The following is a 17346-nucleotide window of genomic DNA, read 5'->3' as shown; positions in this document are numbered from 1 at the left end:
AGCATTGAACTACAATTTCCATTGTTTGGACCACTTATTTAGTAAAGCTAAATCATTTTCCATATTACTGACACCTCCAGGAATATCAACTTTTTTTTTATTTATTTTTTTATTTAAAAGGAATATCAACCCTATTGCACACTTTTTTGTCATCAGCAAACAGACAAACCTTACCTACCAAACCTTCTATGTCACTTTCAAGCTTATTAAAAAGAATAGGACCCAGAACAGACCCTTGTGGCACACCACTTGTAACCAGTCTGTGCTCAGAAGATACACCATTAACAACAACCCTCTGCCAAAATCAAATCCACTGAACTATCCAGGGATTAAAGCGTAACTGTCATTTCAGGGTCATTTTTTTGAAAACATTAAATATCAACAGTTCAAGCTATTTTAAGAAACTCTGTAATAGGTTTTATAAACCAAAAGAGTTTCCTTCTGTACTGAAAAAGCAATCTCCCAGCCTCCCCCCTCACATCAAATGAAGCAGGATTCCCGTGTCCATTATGTGGCTATGGAGAGGGGAGGGGCTGTTAGGAGTGATTGAGCATGTAGGATTTCTGCACAGCACAACGCCCTGCAATCTTCTCTCAGTAAGTTCATAGATAAGCACTGACCTTTCTGACCCCAGAATCCTGCGGTTTAGGTGCCCAGAGAGTCTACAAACAGCTGACCTTTATGTCGCCTCTTCCTGCTCCCTCATCTCCCCCAGCCCCTCCCCCCTTCATAGGCTTACAATGGAGAGAGCAGAGCCCGTCTTGTGTTTGCCTGATAATGCACAGATAAGAAGTCAGGGGGGGGGGGGGGGGGGGGGGCTGGGAGATTGCTTCTTGAGTACAGAAGGAGGTTTTTTTGGCTGATAAAACCTATTACAGAGTTTCTTAAAATCGCTTATACTACTGATTTCTGCAATAAAAAAAAAATATGACAGTTACGCTTTAAGTCCAATTTTCTCGTCTCAACTCTTTATGGGGAACTGTATGAAATGCTTTTCCAAAGTCCACATAGGCGATATCAATAGCACCACCTTTATCCAGCACTTTTGTGACATAATCAAAGAAATCAATGAGATTAGTCTGACATGATCTGCCCGCAGTAAAGCCATGCTGGTTTGGATCCATCAAATTGTTGATTCTTAGATAATTATTGGTTAGAAGAGCTTCCGTCATTTTTACTATTACAGATGTTAAGCTAACTGACCTGTAGTTACTGGGCTTTTCTCTAGTACCCTTCTTGTGGGTGGGTATAACATTGACTGTTTTCCAATCATCAATAACATCTCCGGTTGGGAAGGATTGGTTATACAGATCTGTCAGGGGGGCAGCAATCACAGATCCAAATTCTTTAAGAACCCTGGGGTGGACACCATCTGGACCAATCATCTTATTTAGCTTTAAATGGGCAAGTTCCTTGCAACGTCAGTCTCTGAAAACACTGGGGCTAAACTTATACAACTATAACCAATGGTGTGTCAGACCATCCTGTGATTGTGAAGGCCTCCTTCTGAATACAGTGAGCAGAAGTAGCTATTCAAATAGCCAGCAACCGCCTTATCTTTGTCAGTAAATGTATTCTCCCCATTGCTTATTTTAGTAATGCTGTAGCTATTCTTCTTCCTGTCACTTATATATCTAAAGGTTTTATTCCTCTCCTTAACAGATTTTGCCATTTCTCCTTCTTTTGAGGCTTTAGCAGCATTTATAATCTGCTTTGACTCCTTCTGTATAATTTTATACGTCTCTCTGTTACATTTCTAGCCTCTCCTATAGGCTGTCTTTTTTCCTTTAAAATAGCCTTAACATCTGGTGGTTTTTCTTCCTTTTCCAAATTTCTCATACATGTAGACTAGTTGCCTTTAATATGGCATCTTTTGTACTGCCCACTGAACACTCGCTTTAATGTTTTGCTCGGAATTCCGCCTGCCTCAGTGTCTCAATGTTAAGTATAAGGTGCCTCCTCTCTCCGCTCAAAGAATGCATTTTAAAGGCATTGAAAGAAAAATAAGATATTTTTATACTGAAAGCTGCAGAGATTCATGGTCTTTATTCCTATATGAAATGTATCACTGGTACTGATTTTGCAGAGACAAACATTTGCCAAAATAGAGACAGAAACACATAATGACTGCAACATGTAAGGTGTAAGGCTGGGTTCACACTACGTATATTTCAGTCAGTATTGTGGTCCTCATATTGCAACCAAAACCAGGCGTGGATTAAAAACACAGGAAGGATCTGTTCACACAATGTTGAAATTGAGTGGATGGCCGCCATATAACAGTAAATAACTGCCATTATTTCAATATAACAGCCGTTGTTCTAAAATAACAGCAAATATTTGCCATTAAATGGCGGCCATCCACTCAATTTCAACATTGTGTGAACAGATCCTTTCTGTGTTTTTAATCCACTCCTGGCGCTCTCTCGATCTAATTAACAACAAAAAATCTAATTCAAAAAGTCCTATCTAATTTAAATAGTCTAAAAAATCTTCATAAATTCATATTAGATTTGTTTTCAGCGCAAACTAGATATATTACACTAAAAACAGGCCCAATTAGTTTGATAAATGTCCCCCTATGTGCTCATCCTCTGCACAGAAAGAGTAGACACTCAGGAGCAGTCCATGTTCATAACAGACTACAATTTGCATTGCAGATATCTACTCCATGCTGTCCTCCCCCACCTGTAAGTTTCTTTAGCTGCTCAAGTGTGAATCTCCACACTACTGCGCACTTTATATTGTACTTCCTTACTGCGGAACCCTCCATAATAGCTGTCAATTCCCATTATCTGCTATTTTATAGACAAACAACTCACCCCACCGTAACTCCTAGTGCTGCAACTGAGCATGCCTGACCGACTACAGGTCGTAACCCTAAGCTAGAAGCTATGTACATCACTTATTGAACCAATAAATGCTGAGGGATTGGTAAAGAACTAAAAAGATTTAATTACTATATATTGGAATTTTTTTTGTACAGTGGTTCATATTCCTTTTAACCCTTAGAGCAGTGCTTCTCAAACTTTTTCTACTGGAGCCTCACCCAACAGACCAAGGCAATGCCTGGGCCTCACCAGACTGACCAAGTGGGTGCCGGGGCCTCACTATCTGTGGTGAAAGTCCATTTAAAAGCTGATGATAATGCTAGGGCTACCGTTCACCTGTCTACCAAGCTCTATATAGTAATAAAGTAAGTACAAAATAAATTAATAATGTTGCTAAAATGGAGATTTTTGTTAACAGCAAAAGGACTGTGCAGATTAGGCCCCGTTCCCACTGAGCAAAACTAGCGGAATTCTGCGGCGGACGAATGCTGTCCATTATGAGCGGGAGGCTAATGGCATTCCGCCACGGAATTCCGCTAGTTTTGCTCAGTGGAAATGGGGCCTTATAGTTACTACTCTGAAAACTGGCTCCACAGCTGGACCTCACCAACAACTAGGGGGCGCCTCACTGGTGAGGCCCGCCTCACAGTTTGAGAAGCACTGCCTTAGAGGACCCGGCCAATTTCAATTTTTGCATTTTCATTTTTTCCTCCTTGTGTTTAAAAGGCCATAGCACTTGCATTTTTTCACCTAGAAACCCACATGAGCCCTTATTTTCACTAATTGTACTTTGCAATGACAGGCTGAATTTTTGCATAAAGTACACTGCGAAACCAGAAAAAAATTCAAAGTGTGGTGAAATTGAAAATAAAAAACGCATTTCTTTTATTTGGGGGGTTGTGTTTTTACGCCGTTCGCCCCGGGGTAAAACTGACTTGTTATATATGTTCCTCAAGTCGTTATGATTAAAACGATATATAACATGTATAACTTTACTTTTATCTGATGGCCTGTAAAAAATTCAATCCATTGTTAACAAATATATTTCAATTAAAGGGGTAGTGCGGTGGTAAACAATTATTGACAGAATAACACACATTACAAAGTTATACAACTATATGTTATGTCTGTGAATGGCCCCCTTCTCCGTGTCCCACAACTCCCACCCGTGTACCCGGAAGTGTGGTGCGCTTAACATACCTGTGACGTGCCGACTCGTCTCCGATCTTCAGTCAGCGATGTCGTCTTCGGAAGGCCGGGCCGAATCCCTTCGGGTGTCCTGAGTGCCGGCCGCCCTCTTCAGCGTCATCAGATGCTCAGCCGAGATTGGCTGAGCACAGTTATGCTAAGCAAATGACGCGGCAGAGGGCGGCCGGCACTCAGGACGGACAGAGGGATTCGGTCGAAGACTACATCACTGACTGAAGATCGGAGACGAGTAGGCACGTGACAGGTATGTATAGTGCACCACACTTCCAGGTACACGGGTGGGGGTGGTGGGACACGGGGAAGGGGGGGAAGTTGTATAACTTTGTAATGTGTGTTATTCTGTGAATAATTGTTTACCGCCGCACTACCCATTTAAAATCACTCCATTCCCAGGCTTATAACACTTTTATCCTTTGGTCTAAGGGTCTGTGTGAGGTGTAATTTTTTGCGCCATGATGTTTACTTTCTATCGGTACCTTGATTGCGCATATGCGACTTTTTGATCGCTTTTTATTACAATTTTTCTGGATTTGATGCGACCAAAAATGCGCAATTTTGCACCTTGGGATTTTTTTTACGCTTACGCCATTTACCGTGTGAGATCAGGAATGTGATTAATTAATAGTTCGGGCGATTACGGACGCGGCGATAGCAAACATGTTTATTTATTTGTTTATTTTTATTTATAACATGGGAAAAGGGGGGGGGTGATTCTGACTTTTATTAGGGGAGGGGGCTTTTTACTTATAACATCACTTTTATTTTTACTCTTACACATATACTAGAAGCCCCCCTGGGGGACTTCTAGTATATGCACTCAGATCTCGCATTGAGATCTTTGCTGTATAATTATACAGCAAACAGCCGCAGCCGAAAACAAACGAGTGCCGAGTCGGGGACAGTGCCATCTTGGAGAGGTCCCCGGCCGGCATCAGGTACAGAGATCGTCCCGGAGGAGCGATCTCACCCACTAGACACCAGGGAATGGCTGCAGCCGGTAATCGGAGGCAGCTGTCATCTTTGACAGCTGCCTCTGATTACCTGATTAGCGGGCACGGCGATCGGACCGTGCCCGCTAATAGCCGCGATCCCGGGCTACATGCGGCACCCGGGATCGCGGCGGTTCAGAGCGCGGCTGCCGTGCGGCCCCGCTCTGAACGCGGGGAGGCTGCCCTGGACGTACAGGTACGTCCAGGGTCGCCTAAGGGTTAAAAAGAGTTATAAACCATTGTAGTGGAGTGGATTGAAAACACAGAAAGGATCTGTTCACACAATGTTGAAATTGAGTGGATGTCCGCCATATAACAGTAACTAACTGCCATTATTTCAATATAACAGCCGTTGTTTTAAAATAACAGCAAATATTTGCCATTAAATGACGGCCATCCACTCAATTTCAACATTGTGTGAACAGATCCTTTCTGTGTTTTTAATCCACTCCTGGTTTTGGTTGCAATATGAGGACCACAATACTGACTGAAATATACATAGTGTGAACCCAGCCTTTAGCTGCTGTTATAGGCATTACAGTTACTGTTTTAGTGCTCTTGAATGGGAAAAATAGCAATACCTAGCACAGCCGCTAGGGTCAGTACTTACTGTTTGTATGCATAGACAATGAAGCGACTGCAGCTTTCACTGGAGCGCCAAGGTCTCATCAGTCATCTGATCGACAGGATTGCCAATTATTGAACAAGTCTAATACCGATGGTCTGTCCTGAAGCCATCAATTTTTCAAGCCTGGAAAGCTCCTTTAAGGTATCTAATTTTAGTTTTTACATAGATTAAATTAGTATGTGTCTATTTTCTGTAGCTTTTCACTTTTGCCTTTATGTTCAGGCAGTAATTGGAGGAGAGGAGATCATGCTTAGGTTATTTGCTCTATATGTTATACATAGTGCTATGTATTCTCTTGTGTAATGAAGACTAACCTTGGGGAATGGTGAGTACAGGCTTCACCTGCCATTCTACACAACGAGATCTCTATAGCAACTTTCCATAAATCAGGAAAATGGCCTCTTTTGTAAGTTGGTTAATAGGCACAACATGCTTCTTTAGAAAACCCAACCATTCTTTCAATAGACTTTGATTGAAAGTCCGTCTTTTCTACAGACACATTCACATTCACATCTAGTAGCAGCTTGTATGGCTGTCCGATATCTTATTTATTGGCATTTAAGGATCAGGGAGAGAAAATATGGCCTTAGAACAATGTTTACATTGAAAAGCATAAACGGGAAACCACAAAGAGCATCGGTTTTGTTTCCAATCCAACGCTCTAATCTGTAACTCTCTAATGATTTTAAATGTTACTTTTTCCTTCCTCTTGTTCTCTTGCCATTCTCCCACTGCAAATTAAATTTAGTTGTGTTGTGATTCGTAATCCCTCAGCTACTTTGGAGAGTATATCGCATTTCAATGGAATGTCTTACAGGCCACCAGGCATATAGAAAAAAAAAAAAAAAAAAAAAAAGTAGCAATGGTTCAGCTTTAGCTGCTGTCTGAGATGTCCGCTGTCATCTGCCTTTTGAAGTCTGCTCATTCCAATCTGCTTGTCACAGTCATTTTAGCCCCTTCTTGAAGGCCAGTATGTAACAAAACAAGATCTTGGTAGGCAGAACAAATGTAGGTAGAACATCTCCAGGTTAGCCGCTGTTTCTTAAGAATATTTCCAGCTACCAGGAGTATATTGTTTGAAGTGGGAACCTTGGGTATCTGAAAAGCTGCTAACAGTAGCTCTAAGGCAGAGACATCTCTATATACTTAATGTGATTTTTTTTGTACTCTTCATCCTGTGAACTAAATTCTCTTTTAGGATTAATGAGCACTTCTGGCAGTTCTAAAAACACTGTCAAGAGTTACACACAGGCTCACATATAGCAGAGACCTGTTAAGATATTGGACAGAAAGTGACATTTATTGAAGCATATATACTTGATTTCTCCATTAGGACTGTTGACTGAGAGGGGTGGATAGGTTAGCTACGGATGAAAAATAAAGGTTTCAGCCGGTAATAGCAGATGTCCATTAATGCACATGTTTGGTTCAGCTGAGTTTACATATACATTTCTGTAAATGGGTAGAGACAACCAGAAAAAAATAGAATTAGACAAAAAAAGCAACCTGTAAACACAACCAAGAAAAAGTAATGTTTTTTTTTTCTTTTTCTGGCGGATTAGCATCTTAAAGTGTGACTGTAAAGTTTGACAAGTTTCTTTAGCTACATACAATGCATGCATAGGAACAACTTTTATAGCTGTTGGCCAAGATTGCCCTCTTTCCTCTAAGTCCATATTAAAGAGGACCTGTAGTAAGTAAATGTAATTTATATATCGTATGTAGCCTCTGGTGCCCTGATTCAAATATTCAAATGCTGTTTTTGTTTTGTTGCTACTTCCCTCTTTTCTAAAAATATAGAGATTTAACTACCTGGTTGACTATTTGTACTTTTTACTGAATAATCTCATGGTACTGAATTTAAAGGGAATCTGTCAGCACCCAGGCTGGTGCCGAGGTGCTGACAGTGCAGTGAAGGTGCATGTCCGTTAATGTATGCAGTACCTTTCTTGTAGCATTCGGTCCAGGCGGCTTCACCACCGCTTCCTCCTCCCTCTTTGCTGCCCGGCCCGGCGTCCTGCTTCCTGATGAAGTTGCTGGCAAGGGCCGGGCGCCGACTTGCCAGTATGCGCAAGTGCCCTGTATATCTCGCGCATGCGCCGTATCGCAGATGAGCGGCGCAACTCTCAGTTCAGCATGAGGTGTGAAAGTCAGTGACTGAAATCCTTTAGCCGGGTATCTTTGTGATGTCATTGACACAAGTTACACTGGAGTAAAGTGCTTTAGCATTACTATGCGGGCACAAGCTCGGGTGGAAGTGACTGCAAGCTCGAACTACACAAAGTTTAGGTCTATAGTTCTGTATAGGAACTGTACCAATCGAGGGAACAAGCCGGGAGCATAATTAGTTGGGCTTCATAGACATTTAGAGCCCAACTGATCACGTGACACGGATCAGCCAATAACAATGATCTTCAGCTTTCCGGGTCATTGGCGACCCGAAAAGCAATGACGATTGGACCATCCGCCATTGCTGTTATAGTAAAGATGGCCACTGTGCCACGGCCGGCCAATCACGGCAATAAGGGTAAAAAAAAGTGTATTACCTGCCTCTGAACACCTCAGCTAGGTAGCTGAGGTGTTAAGAGCAGGTATGTGGGGGGGTGTATGTGCCCATACTCACCTGATCCAGTAGTCCAGAGCGATTACTTCCGGGTCCCAAGTCTTCTATCTTAGGCTTTTTTCGGCTCCCGTTGTCTATCTTAGGCTTTTTCCATTCTACTGCCCCCTAGCGGCTGATTAGTGTATATAATACACGTATCAGTAGCTTTTGGGTTGGCACTTAAGTGCGCCGCTAATAAGCAACTTCTCCTTTTTGGCATAGTTTTTTTTTTTTTTATATATATCCTTCCGCCACTGTCTGCTGATAAGTACTGCGCATAACTGCGGCACTTATCAGCAACACCTTTCTTGGCATAGGTTTTTTTTTCTTAATGTTAAAAAAAAAACACGTAAAAACCACTACATTACACTACACTACTTGAAATAAAGTTTTACACTACACCACTACACTACATTACACATTTACATACCCAATATACCAATCGCCATATAAAAATGGCCCACAGGATGTTTTCGGCGGAGAAGGCATGCGCTCTTATTGCCTTCGACACTGAAACAGCCAGTGATGATGAATATCCACCTAGGCGTCCAAGGAGGACGCCTCGGGCTGCCCCCCAGACACGTCATCCCAAATGCGTCTTTTCAGCAAGTACCTTCCCAATAAGAGATCACGATATGGCTTGAAATTCTACAAACTCTGTGAGAGTACCTCAGGGTACACTTACAGATTTAGGCTATCTGCACACTGTGGAATGGTGATGGATAACCTGTCGCGCATTCCGCAGCTCGCACCCGCCGGTGGACTGATGCAGGCGCGCACCTCCGCCCGTGTCATAGACTCCATAATATGCACGGGCGGATGCCGTCGTTCGTCCAAAGAATGACCAAATAAAATGGAGGTGTTGAAATTCAGTAGGCGCCCCTTTATATCTAAGGCTTGTGGTTGTGTCAAATAGCGCAATAGTCCATATTTCTATAAACTGCTTAAATGGGGCAATAAATATTGGGGTGCATTTCTCTGGTAATAGGTTTATAATTATGATAGATATTGGATTACAATAACATTTCCACACAGAAAATTAAAAATTTCAAATTCCTTACACACTTAAGCTTTTATTTCTGTGACTCTCCTAAAGGGTGAAAAAAACTTTCTGGATGTGTTTTTGCAGAGTTTGGGGGGTGCAGTTTCTGAAATGGGGTGCTTTGTAGGGCTTCATAACATACAGTCCCCACAAATATATTTTAAACGTGAACTGGTCCCTTGAAAAATCAGATTTTTAAATTCTTTGAATATTGGAAAAATGCTGCTAAACTTTGAAGCTTTCTATTGTCTTAAAAAATTGAAGGCAAGTTTAATAAATGCTGCCAACATAAAGTAGACATATTGCTAATGCTATTTCATATGTAATTTATGTGGGATAACCATTTTCCTTACAAGCAGAAAATTTCAGTTAGAAAAATGCAATTATTAGCAATTTTTCACGTTATTTAGTTTTTTCCCCCCGTAAAGATAAGCTGTAAGTATCGACTCTAATTTACCAGAAAAATAAAGTATAACATGTCAGGAGAAAACCTTCTCAGAATCAGCTGTATAGGTAAAAGAATCCTAAAGTTAATAATGGATAAAGTGACAGGTCATATTCCTAAAATTTGGTCCAGTCCTTAAGGCCATTTTGGGCTCCGTCCTTAAAGGGGTACTTCGGCAGTGATAAAAAACTGGTCCCTGAGGCTCCAGTTGGTCTTCATTTTTTTTCTTCGCTTCCTGGTTTGAGCTTTCCCATGATGCACTTTGTCTCCTGTGATGTCTAACTGACAGTAAAACTGTTAGGTGGCTTACAGCTTGCTCATCCAATCAGAGCTGAGCAGCCCGAGTCATCTGACAAAGGGAGGCAAGCTTAACAGGGCTTAGACCCACCTCCCTCTTGATGATGTCATTGTCACAAAATGGCTGCCACAGAGCAGCCTGGGGTCAACAGTCATTAGGTAAGAAGGGATTTACTTCACTTCCTGGTGGGGGGATTGAGGCGGGAAAAGATAGGGAAGGGGGGCAGATACGTGATTGAAGCATATTACAAAGTCGTATACCTTTTGTAATGTGTTTCAATTACTAGGAAAAAGCTTTTCGCTGGAGTACCCCTTTAAGAGGTTAAGATCCGTTGGGGCAATGAAAGAAATTGGTTGCAATGATACATATAGGTTTTAATTGGTTAAGGGAAAATAATCAGATTTCTTTTCCATCAGATCTGTGATAAATTTATTTCAGTAGTTATCATTTATTGTGAAAATAAAATAGAAAGTCTTATTATTTGACAGAGTTGAATAAATATGGGTAATTTGTAACATGATATTGATCTTCATAAGTAATAAGAGTAAGCGGTATTGAAAGAAATAGTCTGCGGAGAAAAATACACATACGGTTACAAATTGTAATTGCAAATGTGAATTATATTTATTAAACTAAATTCTTAATCTACTTAACCCAATAAAGTTTCTTGATGTAACTGGATATCATAGTTGTAGTAAGAATGCATGGAGTGAGCACGGGACCTGCCAGTCTGTAAGTGGAATGTAGTGTTCTCCATTGCTGCTTTTTTAAACTCATAGCTTACAGCAGCATTTAAACCATTCTTGTAGATCATTTGTGGTTTAAGGAGTTGGATTAGCTCTTGTCTTCAGTTTGGGGGGTGTAACTCAGTTCCATTTAAGTGAATGGAGCTTAAAGGGAATCTGTCAGCACCTGGGCCCTACCTAAGGTGCTGACAACGTGTTGTAGCTGGCAGTCCCCTACTGAACATGTTAGAGTCTGGTAATTTGTCTGTGGAGTGGATTATGGACAATCCTACTGTAATGAAGTCTTAAAGTGTTGTTTGTGCCAAACTCTTGCACGCCTCTTCACTCCTTCATCCTCCCTCCTCTTCATGAATAATCAATGCTGCCTGGCCTCCTGCTCGCTCAGCTGTCAGCCAGTGTCTCTGATTGCAGATCAGTTCTCTGTAGGCAGTTTATGTCTAAAAGAAACACTTAGATATAGTTGAATCTCTGACCCCACATGTGTTGGAGCTGTAGTGCAGGGGTTACTCACCTGTCTAGAGACCTGCCCGCAGGCCATTCTTTGGTTCAAATCCCTGTTGAAATTGAGTGGATGGCCTCCATTTAATGATAAATAATTGCCATTATTTCAAAACAATAGCCATTGTTTTGAAATAATGGCCGTTATTTGCCATTAAATGATGGCTATCCACTCAATTTGAACAGTGTGTGAACATAGCCTTTGTGTTTTCAATCCACTTTTGGTTTTGGTGGCAAAATACTGAGCAAAAATACTGTATGGGAACATAGCCTTAATATGATTCAATAATGAGAACACAAATAAAGACCTATATTTCATTTCAATCAGGGGATTTGAACCAAAGGATGAAATGCTGGTAGGTCTCTAGACAGGTAAGTTACCCCTAGACCATAGCTCCAACACATTTGGTGTCAGAGATTCAACTCTGAGGCCCACATTTATCAAAGGGTGTAAAAGTTAGACAGGTGCAAACTGGCCACATCAACCAATTCCATCTCAGCTTTCAGCTCTGGTAAAATGAAAGTGGAGCTGTAATTGGTTGCTCACAGCAGTTTGCACCAGTCTAAATTTTACACCCCTTGATAAATCACCCCCCGAGTGTTTCTTTCAGACATAAACTGCCTACAGAGGACTGATCTGCAATCAGAGACATTGCTGACAGTTGAGCGAGCAGGAGGCCGGGGAGCATTGATAATTCATGGAGAGGAGAAAGGAGTGATAAGGTGTGCTAGAGTGTGGCACAAACAACACTTTGACACTTAAAGGGGAACTCCGGATAAGAAAAACGTGTTTTCTATTTAAAGTACATTAAAAGTTAAATATATGTCTCTATACAATGTATTACCATATCTGTACGGTTCTGCCACACTGGTAGTTGATAGAAATCCAGGAAGTGAAAAAAATGGCCCCTGTGCAAATTCACATTGTCTCCTGCTCCTTCTGCTATTGCCCTTTGGAGACAAATCTTCCATGCCTCTGTCTCACATTGTGTGTGTTTGCTAAGATCAGGCTGATGATGCAGACATGAGGCAGTGCGTGATGTCCCAGGAAGCTTGGCTGGATCCCCCAAACCATCTCTCACTAGCCAGAAGCAGGTGTTGCACTATAATTGTGCAGAAGTGTGCAGTGAAATTAGGGCTGTGTTCACACATGTTGGAGTGTTATTGCAGTACTGCAGCATATTCAGAAAAATAATGCAGCAACACAAGTAAATGATGCTAAACGGCAGAGAGGATCAGAGCCTTATTGTGGGGATCAACTTCAAAGATAACAGATGCTTAATCTTAATATGTGCGTGGAAATGAAAAGAAAAATTCAAAAAGTTCTTTACTTTATTCCAATATCAGTGTAAGGGTATGTTCACATCTTGTTTTTCTCGACACGTCGGGCTACACGTCAGGAATAAGTGAAAACAGGATGCGGACGTGCAGCGCGACGTGCGGCCGACAACCACATGACGGCCACATTGACTTTAATGAGCAGGACGGAGTCATTATGTGACTGTGTTCTGCTCATTTGCGGGACGTACAATGCTTTTATGCAGGACTCAAAAGCGTAGTCGACCACGCTTTTGAGTCCTGCACAAAAGCATTGTATGTCCCGCAAATGAGCAGAACACAGTCACATAATGACTCCGTCTTGCTCATTAAAGTCAATGTGGCCGTCAGCCGCACGTTGGACTGCACATCCGCATCCTTTTTTCACTGATTCCTGACGTGTAGCCCGACGTGTGGAGAAAAACGAGATGTGAACATTCCCTTACAGGTAGAAAATACAGCGTGCTCAGGGCCGAATTAAGGTTGGTGGAGGCCCTGGGCGACAATTTTGTTGGGGGTCCTCCATTTTTCCCTCCACCAACCTGTTGAGCACATACCCCTCATCGAAATGATTTCATTGCGGAGCCTGCAGAAGATAAGCGCTGCTTTGCCACACAGGAGAGCCCCAGAGATCAGAGCTCCTGCATGTGCTTCTCCTGGATGTGGCTGAACTTGTCCCTCTAAAAGCATTAGAGCAAGTTTCTTTTGGAGGGACAAGTTCAGCAATATCCTGGAGAAGCAGGTGAGGGAGCTATAATCTCTGGGGCTTTCCTGTGTGGCACAGCATGGATGCGGGGCGCCACGATTGTTAATTCTGCCCCCTCCCGGCCCCTACCTGACCACCAGCACCATGGCCCCACCGTTTGCGTTCTGCTGGGGGTTGTTATAGATCAACCAGCCTGAACCCAGAACCCTACTTCCAGGTTCAGGCTGGTGGGGGCCCCCAAGTGGTGGAGGCCCCGGGGCACATGCCCTGGGTGCCCTCCCTTTAATCCGTCCCTGAGCGTGCTGTTACAGGTAGAGAATACAGTGTGCTGTGTGGTGTTACAGGTAGAGAATACAGTGTGCTGTGCGGTGTTACAGGTAGAGAATACAGCATGCTGTGTGGTGTTACAGGTAGAGAATACAGCGTGCGGTGTGCTGTTACAGGTAGAGAATACAGCGTGCGGTGTGGTGTTACAGGTAGAGAATACAGTGTGCTGTGTGGTTTTACAGGTAGAGAATACAGTGTGCTGTGTGGTGTTACAGGTAGAGAATACAGCATGCTGTGCGGTGTTACAGGTAGAGAATACAGCGTGCTGTGTGGTGTTACAGGTAGAGAGTACAGGGTGCTGTGTGGGTGGGACCACAATGAAATCATAAATTACTGCCAATAATTCTGTAACACAATGAAACTGCAATGTGAACACAACCTAGATGTTCTGCAACAGCTTTGGACGGGGAATGGGCATGGTGGAGGACTGTGATGAACAGCTGAGGGAAAGCATTGTATTCTGGAACCTGCAGTACTGTGTACAACTGATAAACCAGGAAGTGCTGAAACACAAAACAGAACAAACCCCCCCAAAACAAATGGATTTTTAGTAGTTTCAAAACTGAAATAGATAGGTAAGTAATGCTTTATGCTTCTGCAGAAGTGTCATTTTTTGTTAACCTCTACCTGGAGTTTCCCTTTAATTACAGTATGATTGTGCATAATCCACTACAAGGACATATTACCAAAATGTACCATGCTCACTAGGGGACTGCCAGCTACAGCATGCTCATATATATATATATATATATATATATATATATATATATATATATATATACAGTGGTGCCTTGGATTACGAGCATAATTCGTTCCGGGACCGTGCTTGTAATCCAAATCCACTCTTAAACCAAAGCACATTTTCCCATAAGAAATCATAGAAACGCAGACAATTGGTTCCACAACCCCAAAAATAATGATTTATTATTCTGAATAACATGTAAAACAAATGAAACAAACATTTAGAAACAGCAGAATATGTGATATTATAAGTTACTGTACAGTAATGGAGAGGAAGGGAAATCCCAGAGACTGCAGGGAGCATGAAGGAATGAGCAGGGTATATGTGGGCACATACATACAGCACTCTCTGTCCGGGGAGAGAGGGGTTGCAGCTATGGAGAGATTACCTCCACAGTCCTGTCCGCTTATGATTTGGAAGGTTAGGGAGACTTCCTGAGTCAGAGTAAAGAGCTGTAGCCCCCGCTATGCAGACCATACTCCTCCCCCACTCCCACCCAGTACAGGGAGCTCTTAAACCAAAGCAATGCAATATATATATATATATACATATGTGTATAGATATATATATATGTGTGTATATATATATATATATATATATATATATATATATATATATATATATATATAATGTGTGTGTGTGTGTTAAAAAAACTAAGAGGTTTATATATTGACCTATACATTTTTAATAATGTTTATATACTGCAGTCAGAAATAAATGGTCCTGTCAAAATATATTTGATGCACACTTTAAGCCTCCCCTCCATTTGCGGTCATAGCTAGCTTTTATTTACTACTACTTTCAAGCTCTAAACTTATTTGTACTTTTTAGTCTTGTCTTTGCCATTTTAAACACATTGCCTCCATGCCCATAACATGTTACTGTTAATGTGCCGCTTTCCTCTCACCTCTTCACTCTTGCATGATGAATCTCCTTTGCTTCAAGCTGTTATTCTTGTGCTGTTCTACCCGGTTTTATCTTGTCACTTTCCATTTATATATTCACTTGTATGTTTTGAGTGCAATATCTGATAATACAGTAGCAGAGGTTAGTGTGGCAGAATAATACTACAAAAGTAAGTTGTAGTCAGGCTTTTATGAGAGCTATTCATTGTATGCATTACCAGTGTAACTCACTCTGTCTCCTCTATTCCAACTCTATTGTTATAGATTCCGTTTTCTTTAAATGTGTCAGCTCTGTTTTTAGGCCCTAAACTATTTTTTCCATTATGTTACTTTTAGTTTAATAAATTTTAAGATTTAATTTTTATTTTTAGATTTGAAATTTAGGAACATTTAATGTGTGTGTGTTGTAGGGTAAGATTTTAAAGGATTTGTATAAAAGGGGAATTCCAATATGAACTAATCCAGTTAAGCTTGTAGAGCCTTTGTAAGTACATTCAGCAAACTTGCCTCTTCCTCATGATATGCTGCCTTTTTCTTCCAATTGTTGATAGCTTGTTGTCTAGGTTACCAACCACAACTCTGCTCTAAAAGCAGTGGTCTGGCAGCTGTATATACAATTATAGTATATAGATTTAGGCCATGTTCACACAACGTAAGTTCCGCAGTTATCACGGGTGTTGTTGCAACGGCCGTGATTAGTGCACAACTTACGTTGTGCTGAAGGCTGAGGGAATCCCGGCCAGAGTGTATACACATAGTATACACTCCGGCTGGGATCCCTAGTATTGCCGCGAAAAAATAACATGTCAGTTTTCTGATCGCTGGAATCAGTGGGGAGAAGTGCACAGCTGAACGCTTCTCTTCCTATCTTGCAGGAGAATTCTATGGAAGTCTGTCCTACCATAGGGGAGAGGAGAGAGTGAGTGTGCTTAGTAAGTGCTTCTTCCTGCAGGTTCTAGCGTTCCCTACTAATCAAAAACTGAGCTGTCTCTTGGACCTGTCAAAAGTTATCTTTTTAAATGACAAATGGCAAATTTGCCAGTCAATGAAGTTCTGTCTGTCTGCCCAGACCCTGATTAATCTTCTGGCATGTCACTGTGAGACCAAATAACAGGTATTCTTAAACTAGATGAACATATGTAAATAAACCTATATGGAACTATATGGTTTATTTTACATGTAAGATTATTTAGTTCTGAATGAGAAAATTAAATCTTATAGATGATGAGTTCAATAAACTTGAAAACAAAATTACCTTTTTATTACTGTACTAAAATATTCTGTAAACCATGTAGGCAATATATGCTAATAGTTTTTTTTTCTTTTTATTGAAAAGTTAAGATGTTTGTTGTTTAAGGAAGCACTAACAATTATTGTACGAGATGCTAAATATATTATAAAATGGGTAATAGAAATCCAAAAATTGGGCTCTGTTTAGCATTGTGCTTTGAGTATCTGCAAAAAAGGCCAAGAAAAGTTTCTCTAGCAGTAAGATTTATCTAAAACATTGGACACAAACCTCCTACAGAGCTCGAGGTCACGTCTTTAACCAAAGCAGCATGCTGCATCCTCCGAGCACAGGTCATGTCATCCTGTGTCATAACAACACTAAATGGCTTGACTTATGGGTGTCGGTGGCTCACTGCATGGGTGAGTTTACTAAAGATGCTTCATCACTAAAGAATTTATTAACAAAGTGCTGTGATGTGATATATATATATATATATATATATATATATATATATATATATATATACATACAGGTGGTCCTCGGGTTACAACGGTCGCGAGTTACATCGTTTCGTGGTTACAATGCTTTATTCGACTTACACGGTGTCAACGTAACTCGAATACATGCAGCGGCAGAAGAATACAGTACGATACTATACTGGTACAGTACTCAGTTATGTGGTTCTAGACTGAGGATATTGATAATTATGTAGGGTACTATGTTAGGATAGGCTAAGTGTTTACAGGACAGTACTGTTGTTGTGGTACAGTACTGTATGAACATATGATCCGACTTACGAAATTATCGAAATTTGGTTTACAACGCTGCCT

General features: G+C 41.2%; 1 protein-coding gene across 8 annotated transcripts in view; it reads left to right on the top strand.

Annotated features, from left to right (window-relative positions):
* The window catches only part of RARB (retinoic acid receptor beta), a 508146-nt gene that overhangs the window by 280832 nt on the left and 209968 nt on the right, over nt 1–17346 (top strand). The window lies entirely within an intron of this gene.

The sequence above is a fragment of the Dendropsophus ebraccatus genome, chromosome 2, assembly GCF_027789765.1.
Source record: "Dendropsophus ebraccatus isolate aDenEbr1 chromosome 2, aDenEbr1.pat, whole genome shotgun sequence".
Classification (NCBI taxonomy): Eukaryota; Metazoa; Chordata; class Amphibia; order Anura; family Hylidae; genus Dendropsophus; species Dendropsophus ebraccatus.
Note: the sequence above shows the minus strand (reverse complement) of the source record. Positions and strands in the feature narration are given on the sequence as shown.